This window comes from Montipora capricornis, chromosome 7 (assembly GCF_036669925.1).
Source record: "Montipora capricornis isolate CH-2021 chromosome 7, ASM3666992v2, whole genome shotgun sequence".
Classification (NCBI taxonomy): domain Eukaryota; kingdom Metazoa; phylum Cnidaria; class Anthozoa; order Scleractinia; family Acroporidae; genus Montipora; species Montipora capricornis.
This window is the reverse complement of record NC_090889.1, coordinates 46927714-46944080: the sequence shown is the minus strand read 5'-3', so window position 1 is coordinate 46944080 and position 16367 is coordinate 46927714. Positions and strand designations below refer to the sequence as shown.

General features: G+C 48.5%; 5 non-coding genes and 1 pseudogene across 5 annotated transcripts; 4 read left to right on the top strand and 2 right to left on the bottom strand.

Moving 5' to 3' along the window:
- Positions 1 to 3225: 3225 nt before the first annotated feature.
- LOC138058560 (U2 spliceosomal RNA) lies at positions 3226 to 3418 on the top strand. The gene has a single exon (XR_011134069.1). It is a non-coding gene; the product is annotated as a U2 spliceosomal RNA (small nuclear RNA).
- Positions 3419 to 6534: 3116 nt separating this feature from the next.
- On the top strand, positions 6535 to 6698 carry LOC138058452 (U1 spliceosomal RNA). The gene has a single exon (XR_011133975.1). It is a non-coding gene; the product is annotated as a U1 spliceosomal RNA (small nuclear RNA).
- Positions 6699 to 7696: 998 nt separating this feature from the next.
- Positions 7697 to 7815, bottom strand: LOC138058599 (5S ribosomal RNA). Its single transcript, XR_011134094.1, has one exon. It is a non-coding gene; the product is annotated as a 5S ribosomal RNA (ribosomal RNA).
- A 5067-nt stretch (positions 7816 to 12882) lies between these two features.
- Positions 12883 to 13072, top strand: LOC138058551 (U2 spliceosomal RNA). Its single transcript, XR_011134066.1, has one exon. It is a non-coding gene; the product is annotated as a U2 spliceosomal RNA (small nuclear RNA).
- A 1603-nt stretch (positions 13073 to 14675) lies between these two features.
- LOC138058482 (U1 spliceosomal RNA) lies at positions 14676 to 14822 on the top strand (annotated as a pseudogene).
- A 601-nt stretch (positions 14823 to 15423) lies between these two features.
- LOC138058355 (5S ribosomal RNA) lies at positions 15424 to 15542 on the bottom strand. Its single transcript, XR_011133887.1, has one exon. It is a non-coding gene; the product is annotated as a 5S ribosomal RNA (ribosomal RNA).
- Between the last annotated feature and the right edge of the window lie 825 nt (positions 15543 to 16367).

Below are 16367 nucleotides of genomic sequence, written 5' to 3'. Positions count from 1 at the left end.
CCTGCACTCCCACATGAGCACTCACAAGAGCCCCTCTCTGAGCCTCCTCCAACGCTGCAGTCTGCTCCTCCTCCTTCTGCCCAACCTGTGCAGACACCCCTTCCTCCAGTTGCAAGTGTATCGCTTTCATCTTCTTCATTGTCGTCGTCTTCTTCAGCCTCTGACACTCCACTGCCCTCATTACCTTCACAGACACCGCAATCGTCCCCTCCTTCTTCGTGCTCTCAACAGTGTACCGCCCCTACTCCTCCTGGGAATTCTCTGCTGCCAGTAACGCCCATGGATAACACCGACGCCTCGCCCGCTGAAATACCGCTATCTTCTTCCCAATCTTCGTCGTTCTTGCCGGCTTCAACCACTGACTCTGACATCGCTCTCGTGGACTCCACACCACCTCCTCGTCCTTCGCTTCTCCTGTTCTCTGGAGCTTCCTCCAAGCAATCTCAGTCTGAATCGCTGCCGCCACCCCCACCTCCGTCTCTTCAGCCCTCATGGCAGTCTGCCTTGGTACTTACTTGAGCTCTCAAAGAAGTCACACGCCCTTCGGTCAAGCGTGTTGGCCAGCAAACACGGGCAAAGTTTTCTTCTTCTGGTCCTCCTGCTTGCCTCGCTACCTCCCCAGCTAAGGTAAAAACCACATCAAAGAAATACTAACATGAAAATTTTAACCCTTAATTCTCCAGGACTTGGTCCTCGCAAGAGTCAGCTTTTATTTAATGAGTTTGTTTCTTGTCGTGCCGATATTTGTTGTGTACAAGAAACTCTCCTATCCGAGCCTCCTTCAAGCTTTCATTGTGACCGTCGTTTTTGGTCCCCTGCCATCGGACGGCAGGGTGGAGTAGGTGTTTTCTTCGCGAACAATTTTGATGGTGTGGTTTCGCGCTGGCTTAAGGATTCGGATGGGAGAGTTCTAAGTATTTTATTTACGGTTGATCTACTTGTTTTTAATCTTGTTTGTATTTATGCGCCCACCTGCTTGACTGACCGGAAAGTCTTTTTTGAGTACCTACACCAGTATTTTCTGCCCTCCGACTCCCGGATTATCCCAGGCGATTTTAGTTGTTATGACCGCTAGTCGGACAAGTTAGGCGGTAATTTTGTTCGTGATAAGAATCTGTCTGGCCTGGTTTCAGCTTGTCACCTTTCGGATGCATGGCGCAGGCTCCACCCGAGGGAAAGTTAGTGTACTTGGTTTAACTCCAATTTTTCGATCAGGTCTCGCCTTGACAAATTTTTAGTGTCGCACCATTTTATGCCGTCCGTTGTTTCATGTGATATTCGGCCTTGTAGCTTTTCTGATCACGATTTTGTTTACCTTTCCAACCGACCTAATAGTGAAACGAGTAGGGGGCCGGGGCTGTGGAAGTTTAACTGCTCCCTTCTCAGTAACAAAGACTTTTCGCCCTGTATTACCGACAGGTTGCAAGTTTTGGCTGGCGCTTTGAGACATTTCCTGTCAGTCAAGCTCTGGTGGGATTTCTTTAAAGAATCTATTAACGCCGAAATGATAGCTTTTTGCTAAGGAGAAGCAACGCAGGAGATACCATGAGCGCATAGTTCTTACCAATCGCATTTTTAAACTTAAAACTGTGTTAGCGGCTGGTGATCTCTCAGTCGGCCCTGAGATTGCAGCACTTGAAAGCACATTGCAGTCTCTTATAATAGGTGGCTTAGAGGGCGCTAAGACCCGTTCTCGGGTGCAATGGCTTGAGGAGGGAGAGAGACTGACGCCGTACTTCTTTCATCTCGAACATGAACGAGTCAACCGTAATGGTGTTTCCTCTATTCTTAATGATCAAGGTACCGAGGTTTTCACTAGTGTCGAAATCGAGCGGGCTCATAGGTCTTTCTACTCGAAGTTGTTTTCTGAGGAACCCATTGATCTTGAGTATACTGCCTCCTGTCTCCGCTCGGTAGCAGCATCTCTCTCTTCTCCCCAACGCGATTCGTGCAAAGGCCTTCTCACTCTGGGCGAATTGTCTGCGGCGGTTAGGTCGCTGAGCGTTGGTAAATTCCCTGGCTCAGACGGCCTGACTGTCGAGTTTTATCTAGCCTTTTGGGATATTCTGGGCCCCCTGTTATTACACGTAGCCAACGAATGTTTTCGTGATGGTGAACTTGCTGCCTCCATGAAGAATAGCGTCACCCGCCTTATTTTCAAGAGGCGAGGTGATTGTAAGGACCTTAAGAATTGGCGGCCCATCTCTCTGCTGAATGTAGACTATAAGATCATTTCTAAAGTTATTACTACTCGTTTATCTCATGTACTAGAGGATATTGTCCACTCGGATCAGACTTGTTCTGTACCAGGTCGGAGTATTTTTGCCAATGTTACACTCCTTCGCGACGTCCTCGATTCCATTCAGCGGACTGATGAGGCCGCCATTTTGGTCAGCCTAGACCAGGAGAAGGCCTTCGACCAAGTTAACCGGTCCTTCCTTTTAGATTTGCTGCGCGCATACGGTTTTGGCCTACAGTTTTGTGCGTGGGTGCGCACTTTTTATAGGGGCACGTCCATGCAGATTTTGCTAAATGGTCGATAGACAACCCCAATCCCCCTCAAACGCGGAGTCCGCCAGGGAGACCCTCTGTCCCCTCTGTTATACGTTTTATGCGTGGAAGTCTTGGCTTCCCTGATCCGCTCGTCGTCTGGGATAGAGGGTTTCCTCTTGCCTGGTGCGAGTGGCAGGCAGGCACGTGTGCGCCTTTATGCCGATGATACGACTTTAGTCCTCAAGGATCTTTCCTCCTTGACTAACCTTTTTTAGTGCATCCAGATCTATGAGCGCAGCACCGGAGCAAAGTTAAATCTTTCTAAAACTGAAGTCATGTGGCTGGGGGCCTGGAAGGCTTGCCCCGACAGGCCCGTTGGCCTCACATGGGTCACCAAGATGAAGATCCTTGGGGTGGTTTTCGGTGTTGGTTCTACTGAAGATGACAATTGGACACCTAAGCTTGAGAAACTTGAAAAAGACCTACTGAACGGTGGACCCTATCATCCTTTTGCGCTATAGAGAATGGACTACCTGTAATCAAGATGTAGTACGTTAGATTCCTACCTTGTTATGTCCGTGCGCTGTTCGTGGCCGTCATCCTCGGATCCTCTGCAAGGAATTTGCGCCAATCATGGACTTTGCTGCTAGGATCCTTGGCGCTGTAGTTAGTCGCTTACTCCAGTATTACTTGTTAGCTCTTAGCCTATTACCATCTTGTAACTAGTGCTTTTTATCTGTGAATAAGATTTCCTTTTCACGAAAAAAAAAATCTCTTCTTATCACCTTAATATCTGATACGCTGCTCATCGAACAGCTCATATATTAAACTGATTTTTGGAACTGGGCCGTGGAAAAGAGGCTTGCCTCGTCCCGGCCACGGGTTGCCTCGGTATAGCACTACCTCCGAGTGTGGTCCACTTCCCTCTGGGGAAAAAATAATCAAATGAAAGCAGAACAAGTGACCAACCAACCTTCACATTATCTTCTCTTTTCTAGGTAGCATAGCAGCGAGTGGACAGCACGACACGACAGGATGAGGAGCATGTGACCTCCATTACCACATGGTATGCGCAGACAAGTTGCGTTTTGCGGTCCCGGAGAGGCGGAAAAGGCATACTTACCTGACGTGGGCTATAGTTATCCTTTTTGGAGCTGCTTACGTTTGTGGTACGTACCCGGTTTTCCTTGTGAAGCCTTCCTGATCCTTGTGGTACCTTTTTGGGGAAACTTTCGTGGGAAGAAGATCAAGTACTGGGAAGTGTCAAGTCAGGATCTTGGTAAGACCTTCTCCTGTCTTTCTCGGTGACCCGCCTGGGGACTCATGCTGGACACCTCGTCCTAACCCAGGGTAAGCCGAGTCTTTCCTAGCTGTCTTCTTCTGGACCCTTGGGGTTCCTGTGTCCACTATGGTTCGTGCCCTTAAGCGCACTGTAGTGCTGGATATTTCTGGATTGCCGGCTACACTAAGCCGCTTTGATGTTGCCAAGCTAATTGATGAACGTTTTGGCCGTAAATTTACAGTTAAGTCGGTGCAATTCATGCCCGGCAAGCGTGTGCAAGTTGCTTTTGAAGGCCCTGAGGCCAAAGCTGAGATCGAGCAGTTTGACCGTGTCACCATCGGTGACGTCGCATGTAATGTTGTTAGGAGCGGGCCGCGAGTACAGAATGTCCTCGTGTACCACTACCCTTTCGAAGAGGACAATGCTCCTCTGTTGGTTGTTTTGAGCAGGTTCGGGGAGGTGCGGGACATCCGTCATCAGCACTACCCTGATTTGGTAGGCCTGTCCACTGGTACCCGGGTTGTGAGAATGGTTCGCCGTTGCCGCATACCTCGTTCCCTGGATGTCGGTGGGTATGCGGTTAAGACATGGTATGTTGGGCAGCCGGCCGAATGTGACATCTGTCACGGGGCCCATGTCGCCAAGAATTGCCCGCTTAAAGGCAAGTGTCTGAACTGTAAGAAGGAGGGCCACATGGCCCGTGATTGCCCAAGCCCCCGCAATTCATGGGGCACTGCTCAGGTGTCTGGTGCTGCTCAAGGTGCCCCATCTCGCCAGGCCGTCGTGTCGGGGGAGGGCGCCTCTGCTGTTGGGGATGTCCAGGCCTCGTCGTCCATAGGTGTTGGTAGCTGGGCGTCTCTTGCTGATCTGCGTGACAATGAGTTGACCCCTCTGTCTGAGAACTCTGGGGATGACCCCATCGAGTCCACTCCTCAGCTCTTTTCTGATTCCAGCGGGTCCTCTGGCCCGGTTTCTGATGATAGTATCATAGTTGGACATGGGGCCTTTGCCCCCAGTAGTGGTAATGGGGTTGTAAGTCATGGAGCCACTGGCCCCGTGCACCCCAATAATGATAATAGTACTGGTAGTGTTAATGTGCCCGGGGCTGTAAGTCATGTGGCCAGTGGCTCCATGCACCTCAGTGGTACCGATAGTGTTACTCGTAATATAAGTGCAGGTGGGGTTGTAAGTCACGCTGCTGTTGGCTCCGTGCACCCTGGTCCTGTCCAAGATGTTCAAAGTTCTGATGATAGTATTATTAGTAATGTTAGTGTGCCCGGGGTTGTAAGTCATGCTGCCAGTGGCTCCATGCACCCTGGTAATCCCAGTTCTGTTGAGGTGGAGATGGCCGAGGCGTCGACGGCCCGCAAGCGGGGCCACTCGTCTCTCTCGTCTGACGGTGATAGTGCCGGTGCCGTTCCTTCCCACAAGAAGGGCACTAAGAAAGGAGTGCGGAAGGTTGGGACCACTGGTCTGGTGCCCAAACCTGACTCTCACCGGGCAGCTCATTCCATGCCTGCCACGGTATTGTCTGTTACCCCCCGTACCCGCTCGAAATGAGTTTTGTTTTGTACTTTTGGACAACCATCATGGCTCTAACTGTATTGTCCCTCAATGTCAATGGCTTACGGGATGGTGCTAAGCCTGCTGGGGTTCTTAGGTGGCTGCGGGCCTTCCCATCAGTACCAGATGTCATCTGCCTCCAGGAGGCACATTGCGTTTCCTTTTCCGAATGTCAGTCCTGGTTTCAGTCCTCTGGCTTTGACTTTTCCGTGTCGCCTGGCACAGTCAAGTCCTCGGGATGTGTCATGCTATTTCGACCGACTGTATCCTTCGTTGCCTCGTGGGCCGATGCAGAGGGCCGCTTCTTACATCTGGAGTTTTCGCTTCGGGGTGTGCGCTTTCAGGTTGCCTGTGTGTATGCCCCTAACCGTAACCCCGAGCGGGATCGTTTCCTTGAGTACGTTGCAGACAATACGGACCCCAGTGTTCCCACAATCCTGGTCGGGGATTTTAATACTGTGTTTGACCGGTCTCTCGATCGTTGGGGCTCGGTTGTTGGTGACACTTCTCGTGAAAGCACTGCGGCCCTCACTCGGCTCTTTGATGACGTCTGCTGTTTAGACATTTGGCGCTACCTCCACCCATCCACGCCTGGTTTCACGTGGTCTAGGGCGGATGGGGGTCTCTCCTCTCGTATTGATCTGGTGGGCTGTCCTTTTGCATGGGTTCCGTCTGTGTCTGTTTGTGACATTTATCCTTGTCCGTTCTCGGACCACTGTGCCATGTTCATCTCTGTGTCTGTCCCGGATGCTGCTTCCCCCGGGCCTGGTTTGTGGAAACTGAACACGTCTGTTTTGGAAGAGGACGAGTACTTTCGTGCCGTCTCCGATCTTTGATCTCAATGGAAACGCCGTAAAGCTGTCAGTCGGTTGACTGGCAACCTTTTGGTCTGCCATACGCTCAGTTTTCGCACTGCTTCCCTGTCATTTATCTCTTTGTTCTGTTTGTTAGCCCTACAGTTGAATTGTCATTCTGAAGTGTAAGTCAGACGAGGCGTCTTCTGAATGCAATTCCTTGTTTGTCTTGTCCTGTGTCTTCTTTGTTTGTAGGGGCGAGGTTCGATTCCTCGGTGACGTTTGACGAGCTGGTGCTTCCCCGTTTAAGGCGAACCGTTGTTGTCTGACAGATTAGTCGTTATGTCTGATGGCCATTGCACTTACCCTACCGGGGGGCCAGCCATTCGCCTTAAACATAAAAAACTTACCTGACGCGGGAGGCACTGTAATCAGGGAGGCAGTCCTCTCAAGGTGAGGCTCTTTCATTGCACTTCGATTAGGTTGACCCTTGCGATTACCCCAAATGTGGGTAACTCGAGGGTATAATTTCTGGTAGTGGGGACCTGCGTTCACGCTAGTCCCTGCACCAACCCCCGGTGGCAAAGTTGGCTAATGGTAAGGTTTGTTGGTATCGTTTCAGGTAGGGCAGGGCAGGAGATGCACTGGTGGTGTAAGGACTAAGCAAGGTGAGTTGTATTTGCAAAATCCACTGCTGAAATTGTAGGTGAATGTTCCGTACTTGGAGCACTGCAAAACTGTGATTTTATTCCTTTCATTCTTGGCCGTAGAGAGAGCGAGAGGACATGTTTATTTCAGCCGCATCGATTAGTGGCGCGTCCAATGATACATGATTGAGACAAGAAAATTCCAGCGGGTCGAGCTGTTATCCTCGTGCATCCTTTGGAAAACGTAAGTGGATGTGTGTTTGTACTGCTCCATCGCCCATCTATATGCGTGATAGATTTCTTTTGCGTTGTGTTATGTTGCGTTCTGGAGAGCCCGTTTTGCATTGAGTAACTGAGGACCCGCCAGATCAGTTGGCGTTACATTTCTGTGGCCAACACTTTGTGGTTTCTCTATGTTATCAGTTAATTGAATTGTTATCATAAATAGTAAATCTTTTATGCTAAGGATAGTGTCTTATGCACCCTTTCAATACGTACTGTCCGTGTTGAGCAGGGAACAGTAAGACTTTGAAGTGGGCTATGTCACATAAGTCACGTTTTCGGAAGATGAATGTTATAGTGTTGTAGCCTTCGTTGTATAAATATCATTCGGGCTAGATTGACTTCCATCTAATGCATAACAGTGCATGCATTTTTTACTTGTCGTATCCTGTTCTTTGCTCACGCGAAAAGATACGTTGAATGTCATAAAGGTTGGATTGATAAGATCTCGCGCACACACGCTCCCTTGGGAATACAAGTTCCACTTTCTCGTTTGAACTATTTTGTTTTTTTTGTATGTCTCATTTTTGACATATCGTTGGCATGTTGTGTTCAAATAACCTGGTTTGGAATGTTCTTTCATGGAGGAAACTGAGATTATTTGAGATAATCAAGTGTACACAAGGAAAAAGGGAAGCCTACAACACAGGGTATTCCCAGGCGGTCTCCCATCCAAGTACTAACCCCGCCCGACAGGGCTTAACTTCGGTGATCGGACGAGAACCGGTGTTTTCCCTGTGGTATCGTCGTAGACAAGCAATTTTCCGTGAAAATTAACTTTGTTGTAAGGGGGAAATGAAAACGAGGTCAGAGCAAGCACAATGTGCATTTGTCCTCTTGCCGTCAACGCAAGTGCCATGCAATGCTGGTGGCTGCTCCCCACTGCACAAGGGCGATCATTGTGTGCGCCTCGCTTTCAGGTTGGCTTTGGGCATTCCTTCCTTGGCACGGATTGTAATCGGACCACCATATCTAGTGGCCATGAGACTGGGAGGACCTTGTCGGCTGTGAGCATCACTGGGCATCGCTTTTCAGCCTTTTGGCTAGATCTTACTTTTGTTGTGAATTGGCTCTTTGTTTGTTTTGAGCGAGTGCTAAGTATCTGCCGGGAGGGAACGCCAAAGCTCTTAAAATTTTGGAAGAGTTGGGTTTTCTCCTGCTACACGTAGCTGACGTGTTTTTAGCTATGGATGTTGATACTGATACTGATCCTAGTTCCTGGTCGAACGTTCCTGAGTGCAAGTTTCCTCTTGAACCGGTTTCCTTTTCGCTTGCAAGTACTGGTGCTACCCCAATTACTGAATATCTGGATTCTCTTGTGTCTGACGAGACCTCCCACATGGATGTGTCCTCTGCTCCTGATAATAGCTCCTCCCACAATGTGCCGGCTGGTGATACTTATGCCTCCAGAGTGGGTCGTGGACTGGCTAGCTCTGCCACTCGTTCTGCCCGTCCCCGAAGATCATACCTGTCCGCCTTTGAAAAAGAGCATTTCCATCCAGAAAACGTGACCCCAGATCGTCCCTGCTTGGCATCGTTCACTCTGTTAGATAAATCTTTATCCAGTAAACTCATCTTTGATGATCTGATCTGGGATGGGATCCCCGCTGCGGCAGTTCGCTGTTTGCAGAGATCGTCTAATGGTTCAGTCCAAATTACCTTTTCTACTGAGCGCTACCGTGACCTGTTCGTCAGTCAGTCTTCGTTTCTCGTTGGACAGCGCCCTGTGGCCGTCCACCCGGCCCAGAATCATGTAACCTTCGTGACCGTTTATGATGCCCCTTACAAGTTGTCAGACCCTGCTTTGGAATTTCGCCTCCGTAAGTTTGGCCAAATTTTGTCATCTCGTCGTGGTCGCGTACAAGGATACTCCACTGTCTTCAATGGTCATGGCCATTTACGAAAGCTCCTAGTTTGTCCATGGCTCCTGATTCGCCTGTAGACCGTGCTCTGACTTCCCAGGGCCTGCTTGTAGAAGGTTCTCCGACAGCCCCTGGGGCCCCAGTTCTGAATTGTGATGTTACTCGCCTTAAGGATTCTGAAGATGACACTGTGGTCCCGACCTCGTCCGGGGCTGGAGACGCTGAGGCTGAAGATGCCGGGTCAGATTCTTGTTCCATTCTTGAGTCTGCTCCATTAATTACTGCTGTCCGTCGTTCTCGTCGGAAGCGGCCTAGGTCAACTTGTAGCTCGTCGAGGTCTGAGGGTAAGGCGGCATGCCCTGTCGTAGACGGGGCTCCCGCTGAACCCTCGGACATCGACATGGATAATGGCGCACCCACTTAATCCTTTACCTTCAAGTGTTGCTCGATTAATATTAGAGGATTGAGTCATCCTAAGTTCTCGTTCATTTCTGAGTTTTTTGATAAATCTAGCCTTGATTTTTGTTTTGTGCAGGAAACTATGATTTCCGATGATGTTTTTTGTTCTGAGCGTTTTCAAGATAGAATTTCAGTGTGGCAGAAGGATGCATGTGGGCGCGTCCTTAGTCTCTTAGTGCGGTTTGACCAGGTCAACCTAAACTTAGTTAAGATATATGCTCCCACGATTCCCTCTGAGAGAAAGGTCTTCTTCCATTGGTTACACTCTTATTTTTTTCCAAACTCCCGGCTTGTCATTGGGGGCGACTTCAATTGTTACGATTCCGCACTAGATAAGTTAGGGGGGACACCCTCGCTTGACTCAACCCTGTCCGATCTCAAGAATTCCTGTCATCTTCGGGATGCCTGGCGTTTTAAACACCCACGCAAGAAGCAATTTACATGGTTTAGCTTTGATAAGTTACTTGCTACCCGGCTTGACTCCTTCCTAGTAAATCATCGCCTGTGCGATCAGGTCGTACACTGTTCTATTTTTCCCTGCGTCTACTCCGATCACGATTATGTTTTTCTCGAGCTCAATCTCACTGATGCCTTGGAAAGCGGGCCGGGGGTTTGGAAAATTAATAACTCACTACTTGACGACAAGGATTTTTGTTTAGTTATTTCTGAAACCATCAACTCTCACTTGCTTTTCCCTCCTCCAAGGAATTTTGGGAGTCCTTAAAACGCGATATCAAGTCGGCTGCCATTTCCTTCTCCCGGGACCGCCGTACTGCGCTCTCCTGGGAGAAGGTCCTCCTTACTAACAGTCTTATTGCCCTTAAGCAACGGCTTGCCGCAGGATCCCTTTCTGATGCACATGAGATTGCTAGCCTCGAGGCTGCTTTCAAGGCTATTTTTGACTCGGAATTAGAAGGTACCAAAGTTAGAAGCCGCGCAAAGTGGTTGGAGTAGGGCGAGGCCCCTACTAGATAATTTTTTACTTTGGAAAGTCAACGACACGAGAGGACCCTGGTCCCATCTGTCTTTGCGGCAGATGGGACTGAGGTCTCCTCTCTCCCACAGATCATGCAGGTGCATGAACAATTTTATAGTGACTTGTTCTCAGAAGAATAGATCGATCTCTCTGTTCAGGAGGAGTTGTTTTCTCACGTCACAGCCCGCTTACCTGATGATAAGCATGACATGTGTGAGGGCCCCATCTCTTTAGCGGAGGCCTCTGAGGCTTTGAAATTATCTAATCATAATAAGAACCCTGGCCCCGACAGCCTGTCGGTGGAGTTTTACTCTACATTCTGGTCGAGTCTAGGACCCCTTTTAGTAGACGTTTTTCACGAGTCTCTTGATGATGGCATCCTGTGTGAGTCCATGAAGGCCAGCCTCACCTGCTTGGTTCATAAGCGCGATGACAAGAGACTCTTGAAGAATTGGCGGCCCATCTTGCTTCTAAACGTTGACTATAAAATATGTTCTAAGGCGTTCTCTATGTGCCTCGCCAAAGTTCTGGATTGTATTTTTTAGTCCTGACCAGACTTCCTCCATGCCTGGGAGATCGATCTCCTCCAATCTTATCTTGCTGGGTGACTGTCTCGATTATATTGAGCGTACTGGAGAGACTGGGATCTTACTATCCCTCGATCAGGAGAAAGCTTTCGATCGTGTTAATAGATCTTTTCTTCTAGCTTTACTCGAACATTTTGGTTTTGGCTCATCTTTCCGGGATTGCATTCGAACCTTATATAACAGGGCTTTTATGCAAATTTTAGTTAATGACTTTCTCTCTGATCCTGTTCCCCTGCGTCGAGGTGTTCGACAAGGAGATGCTCTGTCTCCTATGCTTTACATATTGTGTGTGGAGGTGCTCGCATATAAGATTCGAGCCTCTCCCACGATCGATGGCTTTCTCCTCCCGGGGGCTGGAGGTTTACAATTTCGAGTGGGGCAGTATGCCGATGAGTCGACTGCTTTTGTCAAGAACCATAGCTCTCTAGTCTCTTTATTTTTTGCAATCTCCCTCTACGAACGAGACACTGGCGCTAAACTCAATGTCGCTAAAACAAAGGCCATGTGGCTTGGTGCCTGGAATGATCGCCAGGACCAGCCACTTGCCCTCTCCTGGGTTAGAAAAATGAAAGTATTGGGTATTGTTTTTGGTACAGTTAATGTGGAACGCGATAATTGGGAGCCACGCCATTCCAAGCTAGATAACTCCCTCTCGTTGTGGAAGTCGCGCTCTCTGTCCCTAATTGGCAAGGTTTTAATTCTTAACATACTAGGCCTGAGCAAGCTCTTATATGTTTCACGTTTTCTTGAACCTCCTAAGTGGGTCCTTGATCGAATCAGGAGTTTAATTTGGCCCTTTCTGTGGGGTTCCCGGTAGAGACAGTTGCCCGAAAAACGATCGTCTGCCTTTTATCTAAGGGTGGCCTGGGTCTTAAAGATTTCGTGTGTCAGGGGAAAGCAGCTCGAATGGCTGCCTTCTTTAACTCTCTTGAGAACGTATCCCGCAAATGTTTTTTTCTGGTGCGCTATTTCTAAGCTGCCAGCCTTGCCCCTTTACGCCTCGAGTGAGCTTGTTTACGTGATAATCGGCTGCCCATTGCCACCCAGCCTACCGTTTTTTACACACATCTTTTGTCTTCTCTTCGATCCTTCGTCATTCCTTCGGGTTTACCCTTTTCGTCTAAAGCCTCTTATTCTCTGTTTTTGGAAGCCTTTTATACTCCTGCAATTTTACCTGGGTTCTGGACTCCTTTTATTCGTTCTAGATTTTCTCTGTCCCGCCACTTAGAACTTTTCCGTGATAGATTTACTGAAAACTTTAAGAATGATCTGGCACGGCTGATCACCCTCCGAGCGGTTAAGGTCCGTCGGTCCCTCTGCGATTGGGGTTACATTTCTTCCCCTCGTTGTGCTCTGTGTCCCAGGGCTGAGACCCTTGATCACTGCTTCTTCCACTGCCCTCGAGTCAAACGTGTGTGGTTATTCTTTTTGCCTCTGCTCTCTTCTCTTCTGACAACCCCTTTCACACCAACATGTGCGTTTGTTTTTCTATATGTGCTCCCCCCACCCAGACAGTAAGAATCTTCGTATTCTTTTGTATATCTTAAAGATCATTTTATACGGTGTTTGGAAATTCTGAAACAAAGCGACCTTCCATAACGAAAGAGAGGATTCTAGGGCTTTGATTAAATATATTGTTGCCGATGTCAAGCATAGGATCGCTATCGATAAGCATCGCTTTTCTCCTACTAGGTTTCGTTCTCTCTGGATTCATCCAGCTATTTGTAGTTTTCGGGATCACAATAATCTTGTTTTTTTCTTTTGATTTTGGAGAAGACTTGTGTAATGAACTGTTGTCTTTTGCGCTTCCTTTTGATTTAGCCTTTTTGAGAAGTACGTATTTTTCCATTCTGTGTATTTCTGATTTTGTAACCTTGTTTGATTGTGTAACTTTGGGGTGTAAATAGTTTTATCTACCGTATTGTAGTTGCTTGTAAATAGTTCTCCTGAATAAAGTTTTAAAATGGGAAAAATCTGTTCTTATCAACTTAATATCTGATACGCTGCTCATCGAGCAGCTCATATATTAAACTGATTTTTGGAACTGGGCCGTGGAAAAGAGGCTTGCCTCGTCCCGGCCACGGGTTGCCTCGGTATAGCACTACCTCCGAGTGTGGCCCACTTTCCTCTGGGGAAGAAATAATCAAATGAAAGCAGAACAAGTTACCAACCAACCTTCACATTATCTTCTCTTCTCTAGGTAGCATAGCAGCGAGTGGACAGCACAACATGACAGGATGAGGAGCACGTGACCTCCATTACCACATGGTATGCGCAGACCAGTTGCGTTTTGCGGTCCCGGAGAGGCGGAAAAGGCATACTTACCTGACGCGTTCATTAGTTTGTCACTCGGGTAAGTCTCTCTGCTGTCAAAAGCTCTTTTGGGCTTGGCAGTTGTTCCTGTGCCATGGCGTTTCCCAAGAGTGTGGTGCTCATTTTCCAGCAGAGGTTTACAGGTCCTCCAGTGCTTCCGAGATTGTTCCACAGTTGCTGCGTTCCCTGGAACCAGATAGTGTCTCAGCAGTACAGTTCCTGAGGAGTGGTAAAGTCCGTCTTACTATAAAGTCTACGGAGTACGGGAACGAGCTCCTTTGTGAGTCTTCGCTCCTGTATGGCGAAGTAACTATTCCTGTCACCATCTCCAATGTTCCCATCCATTCCGTGTACGTCCGTGATCTGCCGTTTGAAGTCCCTGATGTCGATGTCCTAGCCGTGTTTGAGCCCTTTGGTGTTGTCCACTTTGTCCGCCATTGTTTTTTTCGTGATTTCCCGCCCATAGCTAATGGTACCCGTGTCCTCCTTATGTCCTTTGATGAGTGTGTTCAGTCCCTGCCGTCCTCACTGTCTGTGTCCAACTTTCCTGTTCGTGTGTGGCATGCTGGTCAACCTGTTGTCTGTTCCATCTGTCACGAAACCGGTCACCTGCCTCAGACTTGCCCTTTCTTGGGCCGGTGCCTGCGCTGTAAACTGCCGGGTCACAGGGCTCGGGATTGCAAGCAGGCCTGGGGTCCGTCCCGTTCCAGTCCTCCTGCTGTTCCTGTTCCTTCTCCTGTTCCACCGCCTGTCATGTCCCCTGTTCTCCCTGCTGTTGCTTCCGCTCCAGTGTCCGTCCCGCCGTCCGTACCGTCGTTTTCGTTCAGTGTCCCCAACCAGCTCCCAGTCTCTGTATCTTCTCCGTCGCCACCTGTCCATGCTCCTGTTCCGTCCTCGATTCCTGTGCTGCCCGTGTCTGTAGATGTCGAAGAGGGTGAGATCGTCCCGCCTGTCTCGTCTCTTCCACCATAGTCCGTGTCTGTGAATGTCAGTGCGACCGTCTCTAAGTCTCGTCCACCACCCATGCCTGAGTCCCTCTCTGAGTGCCCTGGTTACATGAAAGATTTTCAGTGGTTGTCCAGTCAACTCCTTGCAAATCTTAAACCTGGTTCCAATCATACCACTGTTCTAGCACTCGCCAAGCAATAAAAAGCCAGTAATACGTTGCGTGTCCTGTATACTGAGATTGTCAAACTTGCCGATGCCATTTGTAGCACTTGATCCGCCTACCTGCCCTGTTCCTGTTCTGTGTGGGGTTTTGTCATCCTTGAGTGTAAGTCAAACGAGGCATCACTTGAATGCGGCCCCTTTGTTACGTTTGTGTTCCGTTTTATGTTTGTAGGGGCGATTCCCCAGCGAGTTTGGTGTACTGGTGTACCCCCGTTTGAGGTGAACCGTTGTTGTGTGACGGATAAGTCTGTTTCTCTGGCGGGCATTGCAGTCCTCTCAAGGTGAGGCTCTTTCATTACACTTCAATTGGGTTGACCCTTGCGATTACCCCAAATGTGGGTAACTCGAGTGTATAATTTCTGGTAGTGGGGACCTGCGTTCGCGCTTGTGCCCGCACCAACCCCCGGTGGCAAAGTTGGCTAATGGGAAGGTTTCTTGGTATTGTATCAGGTAGGGCACGGCAGGGGATGCAGTGGTGGTGTAAGGACTAAGCAAGGTGAGTTTTATTTGTGAAATCCACTGCTGAAATTGTAGGTGAATGTTCCGTACTTGGTGCACTGCAAAACTGTGATTTCATTTCTTTCATTCTTGGCCGTAGACAGAGCGAGAGGACATGTTTATTTCAGCTGCATCGATTAGCGGCACTTCCATTGATAGACGAGTGAGACAAGAAAATGCCAGCAGGTCGAGCTCTTATCCTTGTGCATCGTACGGAAAACATAAGTGGATGTGTGTTTGTACTGCTCCATGGCCCATCTATATGCGTGAAAGATACATTTAATGTCATAAACGTTGGATTGATAAGATCTCGCGCGCACACCCTCCCTTAGGAATACAAGTTCCACTTTCTTGTGTGAACTATTTTGTTTTTGTTGTATGTCTCATTTTTGACATATCGTTGGCATGTTGTGTTCCAAAAACCTGGTTTGGAATGTTCTTTCATGGAGGAAACTGAGATTATTTGAGATAATCAAGTGTACAGAAGGAAAAAGGGAAGCCTACAACACGTTGTATTCCCAGGCGGTCTCTCATCCAAGTACTAACCCCGCCCGACAGGGCTTAACTTCGGTGATCGGACGAGAACCGGTGTTTTCCCTGTGGTATGGTCGTAGACAAGTAATTTACCGTGAAAATTAACTTTGTTATAAGGGGGAAATGAAAATGAGGTCGGAGCAAGCACAATGTGCATTTGTCCTCTTGCCGTCAATGCAACTGCCATGCAATGCTGGTGGCTGCTGCCCACTGCACAAGGGCGATCGTTGTGTGCGCCTCGCTTTCAGGTTGGCTTTGGGCATTCCTTCCTTGGCACGGATTGTAATCGGACCACCATATCTCGTGGCCATGAGACTGGGAGCACCTTGTCAGCTGTGAGCATCAACGGGCATCGCTTCTCTGCCTTTTGGCTAAGATAGACGTGTGTTAGCGAGCTCCGTGCTTAACTTCGCGCGTGGTATCTTTTCCCTATTGGATCTGCCATTTTTCAAGTGTTTTGAGGCCGATATATTTCAAGTTTTTCTGTGTGAGAGTTGTTCGCGTTTTTTTTTACAAGCTGTGGTGTGTTTTTTCCGAGCTTTTCAAGTCACGCGTGTTTAGCACGTTGACTTTCCATGGCGGCGAGGAATTGAAATGCCTTCGTTGTAAAAGATCCGTGCGTCTGGTTGTGGAGAGCAATATGGAGGTGGATGCGCTATCCATAATACGATCTCTCCCAGATTTTCAAGGCGAAATCACCAGCGTCATTCCTCTATTTGGCGGACGTTGCTTCAATATCACTCTCAGATCAGTAGAGAGTGCTACACGACTGGCTTTAACAGGCTTTGATTATGAATCCACAACAAGGCCTTTGCGATTACTGGGGGCTAAAACAATCCATGAGTCCGTTTTCTTGCTAGTGGAATATCCAGATGAGGAACTAATTAATTTGCTTAAGGGATACGGA